Raw genomic sequence first — 14,585 nt, forward strand, 5'->3', positions numbered from 1 at the left:
ACCCAGCGAGTCGTTATCGTCGTGATAAGTATTGTTTGGCCGTAGTAGATCAATTGTCGAATTGGGTAGAATTGTTCCCAATGACTGTCGATAATGGTAAAAATGTTGTAAATGTTCTGGAAAATCAGATTTTTTGTAGGTTTGGTACGCCTAAAACTATTATAAGTGATAATGGTTCACATTTTATTAATCGTAATATGAAAACTATGTGTAAAGAATGGTCGATCAGACATGTAACTCTGTCTGCATATCACCCGAATCCTAATCGTGCAGAAAGAACGAATCAGGATTTAGTCAGAATGATAGGAACGTATATTGAAGAGAGTCATTCTAATTGGGATACTCATATCCAAAAATTTGCACTTGTATTGAGAAGTATGATTAATGATACAACGGGATTTTCACCCGCATTGTTGAACTTAGGTCGAGAAATAGCTTATCCGATAGATAGGGCTTTACAAGTTAATCCTAGTAATGTTGATATCTCAAAACTGGCAACAGAATTACCAGAATTTTTGAAAGAGATAATTTCGTTCGTAAAAAGTAACGTAGAATTCGTTCACAGTAAAAATAAAAAGTATTTTGACGCAAAGAGGCGTGATGTTCAGTTTCAAGTTGGGGAGAAAGTTTGGATTCGTAATCATCAACTCTCCGATGCTTCTAAGAATATTTCAAAGAAATTTCTGCCGAAATGGCTAGGTCCTTTTCAAATCCTTAAAAAGAATTTTGATACCTATATAATTGATGTTGATTCTTTTCTTGTACCAAAAAGACATATTTCGGACTTAAAACCGTATATTGAACGTAAAAACAAATTTCCAGATACAAAATTCCTATTTCGTTACGTAATATTCAAAAGAATTTACCTCCACAAATTCCAATTCAAAGACAGTTAAGAGCTAGAAAATCTGTTAATTATAAAGTTTAGGTCAATCTGTACTTTTTCTTCCTTTGTCAATTTGTCATTTAATTTTTCAGTTTACGGGAGAATGCTGAAGAGCAAAACTCCTATCGCGGGTCGTGCGAAAGCGCTCCTACGTCGTCGCGAAAACAAAACTTTTCCATCGCCAAAAAGTCTTTCTTGCAAGAATTCGGCACAATTCGTCCACCACCACGTCATCCGGAATTCATAAAATATCGCAAACGTCTAAATCAAATGTCAATTTTTCCTATTCGGAATCATCAACTTTTGGATCCAGTTATCAAATGGAGAATTTCACCGGAAATAATCCTAATTTTAAATATATTGATAATCAGAATGCTATGATAGAAATGTGTAATGTTCTTAAAAATCAGGTCGAAATTGCTATTGATACTGAATTTGAGTCAAATATGTTTTATCATGACTGTATTGCATTAATTCAAATTTCTACGCATGAAACTGATTATATTATTGATCCGTATGTTGTATATCCACATGTCAAACCGTTATTAGAACCGATTTTAACTAATGTAAACATCGCCAAGATTGTGTTCTCTGAAAATGATATGTACGCATTAGATAGAGATTTTGATATGTTACGAGCAGCTATTATTGATGTTCAATCGATTTACAAACAATGTTTCTCATCTCCTCAGAAAGATAGCTTAGCAAAAGTAGTAAAACATTTACTGAATATAGAGGTAGACAAAGACTTTCAGTTTTTTCCATGGTCTTTGCGTCCACTTCCCGAAAAAGCTCTAGATTATGCGAAAAAAGATTCAAATTTGTTGCTTAGAGCGCGGAATGTGCTCAAAAATATGTTTAACCCACAGCATTTTCATTTAGGTTTCTCGAAAGAAATTGCATTGGGAAGCTATAAATTTCCAAAGGTCAAATTAAATTTGGATAAAGAATTTTGTAAGATTTTACAACAGGTACAAGGTGTAGAAAAAGATTTGGTTAGAGAAAGATTCGCATTATTTACAAAGTTGTACGATTGGCGTGTTGAAATCGCGAAGAAAAATGACCAAAGAGTCAAAACTGTTATGAATATTGATAAGATTAAATTGTTATTGTTAAAGGTTCCTAAAAATTTAAAAGAGTTGGTTAGTTTGGTTCAATTAACTAAATATTGGTCTGTAAATCAACAGCAGAGTTTGTTAAAGTTATTGTCAAAGAGTCATAATTTTAATAATGTTATCAACGTAGAAAATATGATATACGATATTGAAAATAATCCTAATTCTATGTACGAAATTATAACCATTGAGGGTAAAGAGGTTAATGTTGAAGACGGTCACACCGTGGAGTATATGGTTATTGAGGGTTTTGACTCCTCGGAGACAACTCCTGATCAAGAAATCATTATTCCTGGTACGGGAGCAGACTTTTCTGTCGAAGAGAATACTCCTGAGCCGTTAGACGGTGTTGACAGTGTCACGGAGAAAGTCGACGAAATTGACATAATTTGTTCAGAGATTGAAAAGTTAGGAGTTGAATCAAATACATCCGATATAATTTGTAATGATATGTCAAAACTTGGTTTAAATTGTTCTAAAGTTAAAGTGTCAAGATTATTGTTTAATCGAGAGAAAAGAATCCGACAGAAAAATAATAGGATAAGAGTTGATAAGGAACGTGCAATGTTAGGTTTAACTAAAATCATACGTAAAAAGCATAAGGGTAAAAAGAAGCGAGAAAGGGCTAAATTATGGAATGAGCAAAAGAAGTTAGGCAAACTACTTTCTCCTAGCGAAAGCAGTTTCATTTCGGGGGGGGTGGGTGTAACCAAACGGAACCCACTACCTCGTGTGCTCCCTCTCATGGACAGTCTGTGTAAATTGTACTCATGGTAGAGAAGGAGGAGTTAAGTTCGTAGACATTTGTAATCTTAAAACTCGTGTACAGATCTTAAACTTGGCCAGTAATAAATGGACCTTCCAATTGTGACCATGTCTTCTTCCATCTACTAATTGTTGGTCGGCACTCATCCTCCCATCGCATCCAGCACCTCTCATATTTTCCATAGTCGTCATGGTCATCAATTTCATAAATATTGGGTCATCCGCAACATCCAGGGAGGGCTGAGTCGGGGTCACAGGTAGTGTAAGTGAAGGACGGACCGGAATCGGTTCGTATAGGAGATAGAGGGTCATACAATGTATTTGCATCGATTTGTAAAACATGAAGAATTAAACATAATTTAATAGGAAATCTGATAGAACGTAGATAGAATTTGAAATAGACAGGATTTTCAAAATTTAAAAATTTCAAGTAGTATACAAATTTCAGTTCCATGTTTGTCTAGGATTTTTTGTGCTTATCGCAATCTGGATAAAATAGGAACAAAGAAAAGAAAGGGTATAGTTTTCCAGCCGTGGGATAAGTCTTTTGCACAAGTTTTCGAAATGTAAAAATTTTTAAAAGTTGAAAAATTGTCATATTCATAGTTCCATGTTTCTCAGGAATTTTTTTTTGTTTGGCTTATCAAAATTTGGATAGGATTGAGGAAATAAAAAAATAATAGTGGTGGGAAAAGTTTTGTCAAGGCTTTGACGTCGATTCACTAAAATATGGAGAAAAATGTTTAATGAAACACAACTTTAGATTTGATTTTGGCTATTTTTAATTTTTGCACGTAAAAATACTCTAAGTATAAAAATTCCATTTTTTTCTTTCCCGAATTTGCCTAGTATTTTTTTGTGCTTATCAAAATCTGGATAAGATATAGGAAGGAAAACGGTTATAGTGAATAATTTAACATAACATTTATGCATCCACAAAATAAATATCAAGTTGAACGCTATTTACGTGCAGATGCACTCGTAATGACACCGTAATTTTATAAATATCACATAAAAGCATTAAACTTGGTCGATTATTATTTTCACAGTAAACTAAATTAACATCATGAAATGCAATCATGAAATGTCAAACAAAGTGCTACTGTATTTGCAAATTAACAAATTAAATGATATACAAACACTTTCATCTTCTTAATTAAACCAGTATCTTAATTTCAGAATTACCACACAAAAACGTTAAACCCATTCAATTCTGTTTTTCCCATTAAAATGAATTAAACACATTTAAATCTCATGAAATATCATGAAATATTTTGAAAATCAATAAGGAAATAGACAAATTTTATAGTTATATCTAAAAAAAACAATATTAAATCACCTCACTTTTACTGACAGCTTGATTTTAGAAATACCACAAAAATCATTAAACTTTTTTCACATTTAAATAAATTTGAAAATCAATAACGTCGTACTAATTCAGAAAAGACCTAAGTGCAGTCGATGCTAAATTCAGAAAAGACCTAAGTGCAGTCGGTGTTTAATTCAGAAACGACCGAAGTGCAGTCGATGCTCAATTCAGAAAAGACCTAAGTGCACAGAAAAAAAGCAAAAAAAGACTTATGTGCAAGTATGTATTTACTTATGGCTAAATCTTGCCAAAATGATTTTTCATATATATCGCGCGATTTAGCCATAAGTAAATACATACTTGCACATAGGTCTTTTTTTGCTTTTTTTCTGTGCACTTAGGTCTTTTCTGAATTGAGCATCGACTGCACTTCGGTCGTTTCTGAATTAAACACCGACTGCACTTAGGTCTTTTCTGAATTTAGCATCGACTGCACTTAGGTCTTTTCTGAATTAGTACGACGATAAGGCAATAGAAAAATTTTATAGTTATATCTAAAATAAATAATATTAAATCACCTCACTTTTAATGACAGTTTAATTTTAGAAATACCACTTGGTCAATTATTATGCTTCACATTTAAATAAACTAAATATTTGTTAATATCATGAAATGTCATGAAATACCATGAAAATCACGAGATACAAGCAAATAAATTTCCTCATATCTATGCCACGCTTCACCAGAATTTATTAAACTAAGGAGATCATCCAATAACAATTTGCAATTAATTTATGTAACTGCAAAAAAATGATAATTGCATAGCAAAATGGTCATTGCTTATCTGCTAACTTGTGATTAGTTCTTAATTTAGCAATGTCACACTAAAAAAATTAATTTTCATGTTAAAATAAATTTAGTACCAATGTTTCAAATTGCAGTATAATGACCACAAAATGCAAGTAATATAACACACTATTCGTAAAATAACAAATCGAATGATAATTAAGAGCATCCCAAAAACATGTTTACATCTCTTATTAAAATTTCTCAATTTCAGAAATATCACAAAAAAGCGTTAAACTAGCTAAACTATTATTTTTCATATTAAAATAAATTAAAAAGCGTTCAATATCGTGAAATTGCGTGAACTCCAAACAATTTGTAAATAATTTACCAAATTCCACAAAACAATAAGTTGGATGACAATTATACAAGAAAAAGAGGAGATATCTATTTAATTATAATCTTATCCAAATTTTACAATATCACAAAAAAAACGTTTAACTCGCTCAATTACTATATTTTACATTAAACTACATAAATTAAATGTTTCAATTTCATAAGGTATCATGAAATATTACAAAATCCAAGTAATTTACAACAACTTAACTGCATGTACAAATTGAATGTTAATTGCCCCCGAAAAAACTGGAATCTACTAATAATGAAACCTTTTTTCCAGCTATAGCGGGATTGTGTAACGAGTTATGTCAAAAAATCAAGCCAAAAATTAGGAATCACGTGGCACTTATCATTCCGTTGAATGGTCCCTTTGAAGATAAATATTGGTTATAAATTTGTCATCGAGTGGTTACAATTGTCACCGACTAATTATAAAGTTTCACCGACTTGGTATTAAATGGTCACCAGAGCTAGTAAATTTTTAACGAGTTAGTGACAAATTCATAACGACGGCGGTGGAGTCATATACGTTAATTTTTTGGTAATAATCTTAACCATATTTCTAAAAGTGTACTACTGTTCAGCCAATATTAATTGTCTGAAAAAATCTGAAAGGTTTCCTGGCAGATTATTTCATAATATTTTCAAAAAACCAAATAACCTTTCAATTTCCAAGGAATTCGAAAAATTTCCAAGGAATTCGAAAAATTTCCAAGGAATTGATATCTATAATATTGATATCTATACTATTGCTATCGGCTGAACAGTAGGGAATTATTGAATGTTACTTGGATACTTGAAATCCGGAAAGCAATTTTATCTACTTATTTTTAATTATATTCTTATTTTACAAATATTCCAAAAAAAGCTTTGAACTCGCTCAATTTTTATTGCTCACATTTAAATAAACAATATACGTATCTTCCAATATCATGAAACACAACGAAAAACTTAGAAAATCAGAAACAAAATAATCGCTTTAATGCTTTATTTTAATGCTTTAATGCTTTATTTTAATGCTTTAATGCTTTAATCGCTTTAATCATATGCCAAAAGAAAATAATAAAAAAATTGTATGTAATCTACAAACTTGTAATTATGCCGTAATTTTAGAAATATCACAAAAAACGATGAACTGCTCAATCATTATTTTTGACAATTAAATAAATTACGTATCCTTCACTATCTTGAATACCACAAAAAAACTATGAAAATTACGAAACAAAATAATCCGTTCAATGATAATTATATTGCAAAAAAAATATATAATCATAAAAAGTTTTTAATTTACTAACTTGCGGAACTAAATCACAATTTAGAAATATCACAAAAACGCATTAAATTCAATTCGCTCAATTATTATCTTTGACAATCAAGTAAATTACGTGTTTCAATACCACGAAAAAATAAGAAAACAATTATTATAGTTCAATGATGATAATTCTATGCCAGAAGGAAAATCACAAAACTATTAAATCTACTATCTTGCAATTAATCGCAATTTTATGAAGATCTCAAAAAAGCGTTAAACTTGCTTAATTAGCATTTTTCACATTTAAATAAATTAAATATGTCCACAATATTTATTTATTTTTCTTATTATTTAAGTACCTTTCAATATCAAGATTTTTAAGATTCATGAAATACCATGAAAATCAATGAAGTAAAGTCAAATTTGATAATCTCACATAAGGTTATGTAATAAATCTACTCGCTTATAATGACATCTTAATTTTAGAAACATCAGAAAAAAACGTTAACCTTGCTGAATTAGTGTTTTCTAAGTTAAAATAAATTAAATATGTTTCACAATATCAAAAAATTTCATGAAACTCCCATGAAAATCACGAAAATGAAAGCAAATTTCCTCCTAACTTCCGAGAATTGATTCAACCTTGGAACTAATCCAATAAAAATTTGCAAACAAACAATTTATGTACCTGCAAGATAATAAATTGAATGATATTGATTATAATTACATATGTACATGGCCACAACGAAAATTTCGATCTACTGATTTATAATATTTTCTTAATTTTTAAAATATCGCGAAAACGTTAAAATTTGCTCATATTATTTTTCACATTTAACTAAATGTTTCAAAATATCGTGAAATGCAAAGAAAATTATGAAACAAGCGAAAAAATTCTTCCTACGTATGTCTAAAATAATTTAACACAGCATCTATCAAATAACCATTTTTTGAATAATGATTGCACGCTAATAAAATCATTCAATCTAAGTGGTTGGATTGACATCTTAATTTTAGAACTATCACAAATAGCATAAAACTCACTGAATTATTATTTTTCATATTAAATTTGTCTGAATTATTAATAAATGTTTATTAACATATTAATATATGTGTTTAATTTATATTTTGTGTAATTTTTTAACGCCATGAAAATTACGAGCAAATAAATTTCCTCCTATCTTTATCTCATTTTTATCTTCATTTTTACGGGTACGAGAGAATTTTGTCAACAACAATTTGAAAATATTAAATTTAACTGCAAAATGATAATTTCATCCATGGATGAAATTAAGAATGTATGCATACATTCTTAGAAATGAGGTTACGATTATAACCAAAAAGTAGACGTATGTGACTCTACCGCCGTGGTTATAAATTTGGCTTCGAGTGGTTGCAATTGCCACCGACTAATTATAAAGTTTCACCGACTTGGTATTAAATTGTCACCAGAGTTAATAAATTTATAACCAGCTGGTGAAAAATTCATAACCAGGGCGGTAGAGTAATATACGTTTACTTTTTGGTTATAATCGTAACCCCATTTTTAAGAGTGTACCTGTTCATTCATTTGACTGATTATGATAGCGAATGAATTTCCTTTGAATAAAAACGACTGCATGATTCCGCCATTTCAGATGAAGAGCTATACATCCATGCGAATGACTGTGAATTAATGAAGAGGATTTTGAATTGAATGATAGTTGGATACACAAGATATAAAAATCTGGTCATTAATAATGAATATTATCTTAACTTCAAGTATGTCATAAAAAGCATTTTCTAACTTATCACCTTTCACATTTAACCAAATTTAATGTCTCAATATCATGAAATCCCATGAAATTCCATGAAAATCTCCAAAATAATTATATGGCAGGACCGAATTTTAAATCTGCCAACGTATCTAAATTTTAGAAATATCACTAAAAAACGTTAAACTCGCTCAGTTCTTATTTTTCGCATTTAAATAAATTAAATATTTCTCAATATTATGAAATGTCAAGAAAATCACGAAGCAAATCAATAAATTGATTAATAATAATCACATTCACAAAATAAGTAAAAATCTGGTCTTTAATATTGAATCTCTTAATTTTATAAATGTCACAAAAAAAGGTTTAACCAGCTTAATTATTATTTTTCACATGGAAGCAAATTGAATATGCTTGAAATACCATGAAATCTAAACAGTTTGCAAATACCTAGAAAACAAGAGAGTGAGTGATAATTGCATGCAAAAAAAATTTGACATCTCCTAAATTATAATAACATCTTTATTTTTTAAGAAATATTACAAAAAGCGTTAAACTTACTCAGTTATTGTTTTTCATGTTTAAATAAATTAAATATTTCAATATCAAGAAATGTCTGAATATTTTAACCGCAAATAACCCCCACCACCAGCGACCTCTTATGGCGAGTAGAACTCGAGCTCCTCTCTTCCCATCCTAACACATGTGAAATAATTCTACTGTGATTTTACAAAAAAATACAATTCTCGACCAATTTTGAAGTTATTTTGATGGTCATTATCTCAAATTATTCACAAAAGAATGCACTACAATTGGCTTAGACGATTTGTTGGAATCTTGTTTCCATCAAGTTCCACCACAATTTTAAACTTTGCATTGGTTTAGAAATTATTAGAAACAAGAATCCAACAAATCGTCTAACAGAATTGTAGTGCATCCTCTTGGGAATAATTTAAGATGTTGAACATCAAAATATCTTCAAAATTGGTCGAGAATTGTATTTTTTGTAAAAATCAAGGCAGAGTTATATAGCATGTGTTAGGAGAGGCAGAAAAAAGCTCGAGTTTTGACTCAACTCGTGTTAGATTGGTCCTAGGTCAATTTACATAACGTACTTTCGCATAACGGTCATATTGCCTAATTTTTATTGCATAAAAATCATTTTACATAATAAGCCGTATGACATAAATATATATTGCATAATTGTTTCGAAATTAAGATTAAGAGGAAATTGCACATGGGGAAATTTCCTGAACGGCGTAGAATATATACTTAATTCGAAATACATAATTCGAAATCTGCAGAGAAACGATTCTAATTTTGTAATTTCTGCAAATTAACTTTTCAGGGTTAGGAGGTGGTGTTGTAACGCACCTTTAAAATTTCATTTCTCGCCATATAGTTAGCCGAACACTATATCCTAAATACCGTCTCTTGCAAGTTTAGCAGTCACTGGAACCCTTCGAATTATTTTTTACGCAGAAGTACAGTAGAGTTGTACGAGGCGAGGGAGGTACACACACTGTTAGCAATCTTGTAACTCGTATCGATTTTCCGGTATTAAAGTTGCTACCACTTGGTATCAAAGTTATACCGAACCGTAAAAATTTGCTACCTATACAGTAAAAGTTTAATACGGAGCTATTACTACAACGTATTACTATACGGTAATTACTACTACCTTGGTAAAGTAGAATCATACTGATGAATGAATACCACTTGGTAGTATTTTAATGCTAAATTTATGAAAGTATAACCATCACATATTGGTAAATCTATAATTATGCAATGTGAAATTATGCAAAATCTGGATTTACATAATTGATAACTATGTAAAATGGCCATTATGTAAAATGGTAGTTATGCAGCAGAAATTATGTAAAGTGACCGAAGGCCGTTAGATTTCAATCGAATTTGCTGTTGTGCAACTGGGCGCCATCTGCGGCCACTGCAGCCATCGAAAGTTAAAAGTCTTTGTCACTGGCAGCGACTGGGGCAATTATGGTTTTGGCCGGCCTCCGTACCATGCACTCTTAATAGAGTTGCCAGCGAGTCGACTCATTGAGTTGTGAGTCAAAGCAAGTCGACTCATTGAGTTATGAGTCGAAGCAAGCCGGCTTGGCTTGACTCGACTCATTAAGAATTGAGTGAGTCGAGTGAGTGGAGGCAGCTATTGACGGAGCATATGTGCATACGTGTACGTGCATTTTGTGTTTACAAGTTGGAGAGACCTGAATTTGTTTGTGCATGTGTGTAAGTACGAGGAGGAGGAGCCAGCCGGCTTATTGAGTGAGTGAGTCAAGCCGAGTCCAACTCACTCACAACTCGCAACTCAATAAGCCAACTCATTGAGTCGACGGCTTACTTGAGGTCAACTCGACTCGGCTTGACTCGACTCACTCAATAAGCTGAGTCAAGCCGAGTTGAAGTGGCAACTCTAACTCTTAATCTACTCAATTATGCCAAAACCTTAATGTTTTTAGTATCACAGAAGGTGCCAATTATTATTTTTCACATTAAAATAAATAAGTTACATCCTGTGAAATCACGAAAACAAAAATAAGTTCGTTAACTACGTTTTAAAAATCATGAATTTTCAATCTACTCATTTATAATGACGGTCTAATTGTACAAATATCACGAAACGAAAAGGAATGTTCACCTAAACAATCTACTCAAGAATAATTTTATCCCAATTTTTTAATAGCACGAAAAAAGCATTAAACTTGCTCAATTATTATTTTTCACAACTATGAAATGCCATGAAAATCACGAAACCAGCAAATAAATTTCCTCCTACATTTGCCTCGCCCAACGATTGGCCGCAGGGTATGCTACCCCGGGTTTTGGGGGTATTGGGGTTTTGTGGGTCTTATTGGGTTTTGGGGTAGTAAATTTGAATAATACCCACGGGTAGTTGGGGTAGTCGGGGTTTCAAGTTTAATAATGATAATGGTAATAATAGCCTTTATTATCCTCATCTATATTATAAGCTGGAAATGTTTGTCTGCAACGGAAGTGAAAGTAGTTTTCCGTGACGGAAGTGAAAGTGGAGAAAGTGATTTGCATATCAACTGTTTTGGAAGGTTGATAAGTCAGTTATCCAGGATTTGCTGGTTAGCTTATCAGGAAGGGAAGTTAACGGAAATTATGAAGTGCGGTTGTCGCTCTGGTGGGGGGAGAGGATGGGTGTGCCCCCCTGGGATATGGTTATCGCTCTGCTGGGGGGAGAGGATGGGTGTGCCCCCGGGGATATGGTTATCGCTCTGCTGGGGGGAGTGGGAGGGTGTGCCCCCCTAGGATATGGTTATCGCTATGCTGGGGGGTGGGAGGGGCGCCCCCTGGAATATGGTTATCGCTCTGGTGGGGGGGAGAGCGAGGGTGTACCCCTCTGGGATGTGGTTATCGCTCTGGGGGGAAGGGGTATGCCAAACATTATCATTTATATTTCCCCATTATCCCAGTGCTGGGTGTGAAATCTTGGTGAAGTCACTTTCCGAAGGGACATTAGTTCCTTTGTTCCGGATATTTAAGAAACATTCTGTTTCGTTCTGGCCTATTCAGGCCCGTTCCGAAACCAGTGACATAAATTTCGCTATGTGTGGATGACGGCAAGGAGAACGGATTCCGTTCCCTTCATGGGTAGACCATATTCATACAGGATTTAAAGATAGATTACTTAGGCTACACATAAGGGAATGGAATTCCCTTCCTCTTCCATTCCCCTTGGATATACTTCAGGCGCCGTAGGGAAATCTTCACATCAATGGAAGGGAAGGGGAATGGAATTCCGTTCCCTTCATGTGCGAACTATACAGTTATCGCTATGCTGAAAGGAATATGGGATGCAAGATATTAGCTCAGGAGTTTGCCTATCGAAAGTGGTTACACCCCCAGTGCTGGGTGTGATCTATTGGTGGGGTCAGGCACCTAAATGAAATCAGTCATTTCATATTTTTTCAAGACTCCTGGTGGACCATATTACTATTGGCATGTTTAAATTGCAAGATATTTACTTAGCCGATACACAAGGGAATGGAATTCCCTTCCATTCCCCTTGGATACACTTCAGGGGAAGTAGTGAAATCTCAAAGGAAAGGGAAGGGGAATGGATTCCGTTCCCTTCATGTGTGGACTATATGATAGAAGGAATGACGGGAGTGCCGGTCATTAGCTGGGGAGTTTGCATATCGAAAGTGGCTTCACCCTCAGTTTCGGGTGTGATCTGTTTGTGGGGTCGCGCACCTAAATGGCCACTACCTCTGTTTGATTTTGCCGCATTGGGATGTGGTTATCACTCTGTTGGGGGTGTGCGGGCTGGAGCCGCAGTGAAGTCGTCAAACGATGGTGAACTCCGTTCCTTCCCTCTTCCCGTCGGATATACTTCAGACGAAGTAGTGGCATCTTTGTATGAAGGGAATGGAAAGGGAACGGATTCCCCTTCCCGCTATTTCATATTTTGTCAAGACTCCTTTCCAGCTCTCACTGCAGCCTTACATAAGGAACATGCTGCTCCCAAAGACAGACAAAAACACAGTAGCCGCGGAAGGGTGGGGACAGAGGGACAGAGGGAAAATGTCCCCGCGGTTATTCGATGTTCACATCGGCTGCCCATGTTATACACATTCCATTCCCTTCATGTGCAGACTAGGTAGATTTGAGGAATGGAATCCGTTCCCTTTCCATTCCCTTCATTAGGGAATGAAGCCTCCGATGAATTACTCAAATCTTCTACTGGAACAGATTTTGAAATCTGAGCACGAATATAATATCACACGCGCTTTGACATGCCACACACCAGTGACCGCGTGGACCAAGTCAAATGTCACATTGTCGAACACGTCAAACGTGTGTCTTTGTTAACACAATTTGAATCGGGCATCACAATATGATGATTTTCCATGGATCTATTCTTTGAGCATTGTTGAGATTTCATAAATATTTTAATTTTCTTACCATCCACTTCCATCATCAACTCAAACCACCAATTTCACGTTTTTGCAAATTCCTTTGACTTCCGTCGGTGACAGAACTTGAGCTTATTATATAGATTAATGTATTTAATTGGTTCCAAAATTCCACTCAATTTTCATGAAAATCAAATAAGCTCGCGCCCGGCGGGAGACGGGCTTATACGCTAGTTTACTAGTACTAGGGAATGCACAAAATGAATTAGCATAGCACACTAGCCTATTTTCGTGAGCTTACATCCTATCTAAGCCATTACTACTACCGTCAACGACGTCAAATTACAAATTTAACTAGATGAACAAAACAAAACTAACTCGCTACAAATGGGCGCGACTAAGTTGGTTGCATACCAAGACTAGTAACTTTTGTAAAATTTAGGTACATAATATAATCCAATATTTCAACCAATTAACAAATTTTAAATACTAAATTAAATTATAAGTTATAAATTATAAATCCTGGAAAATTGCACAAAAAACCAACCAAATTTTGAAGTACAATTATTATTATTATTAAGTTTTATTATACTGTTTTATATGAACAAACGATAGAGCAATGATGAGTAAAACTATAGAAGTTAACTCTAGTTTACACATTAAACCATCACAGTAAGCAGGATGCCATGTTTCGACAGTTTACATATTCTCTAAGCCACCACTACAAGCCAATTAAGTTTACAAACTTATGATAACAGAGTATTACTAACAATTTTATAAATTAATTAGTTATTAAAATTGAATAAATACACAGCTTTGCTGCGAAATTACTAAAAAACAATTTTTTTTCAAAACCTAATACATGAGACACTGACTCAGTTTACTCCCAAAAACCTCGACTACCCCGACTATCCGCAAAACCCAGGTAAAACCCTTGGGTATGGGTTTGCAATAGCAAAACCAGGGGTTTTTTAAACGCATCATTAGCAAAATATCAATTCATTAATGCAAAACAAAACAAATTATTCAATCTGCTTAAATATAGTAAGTTATAAATTTAGAAATATCACAAAGAAGCGTTAAACTCGCCCAATTATTATTTTTCACGTAAAAATAAATTATTAAATACATATTGTTCATATTTCAAAACCTGAAATGCCATGAAATACAAATAATTTGTGCACAGTTTAACATAGCATTTGCAAAATAACAAATTGATTGACAATTAATTAATTACATCCGAAAAAGATAAATCTACGCACTTATCATGGTTTCTTAATTTTTGAAATATCCCAAAAAAGCGTTAACATCGCTCAATTATTATTTTTCGCATTAAAATAAATTAGACATCATGAGATGCAAACAATGTGCAAATCATTTAACGTACCATCCGTAAAGTAACAAATTGAATG

This window comes from Folsomia candida, unplaced genomic scaffold (assembly GCF_002217175.1).
Source record: "Folsomia candida strain VU population unplaced genomic scaffold, ASM221717v1 Fcan01_Sc040, whole genome shotgun sequence".
NCBI lineage: Eukaryota > Metazoa > Arthropoda > Collembola > Entomobryomorpha > Isotomidae > Folsomia > Folsomia candida.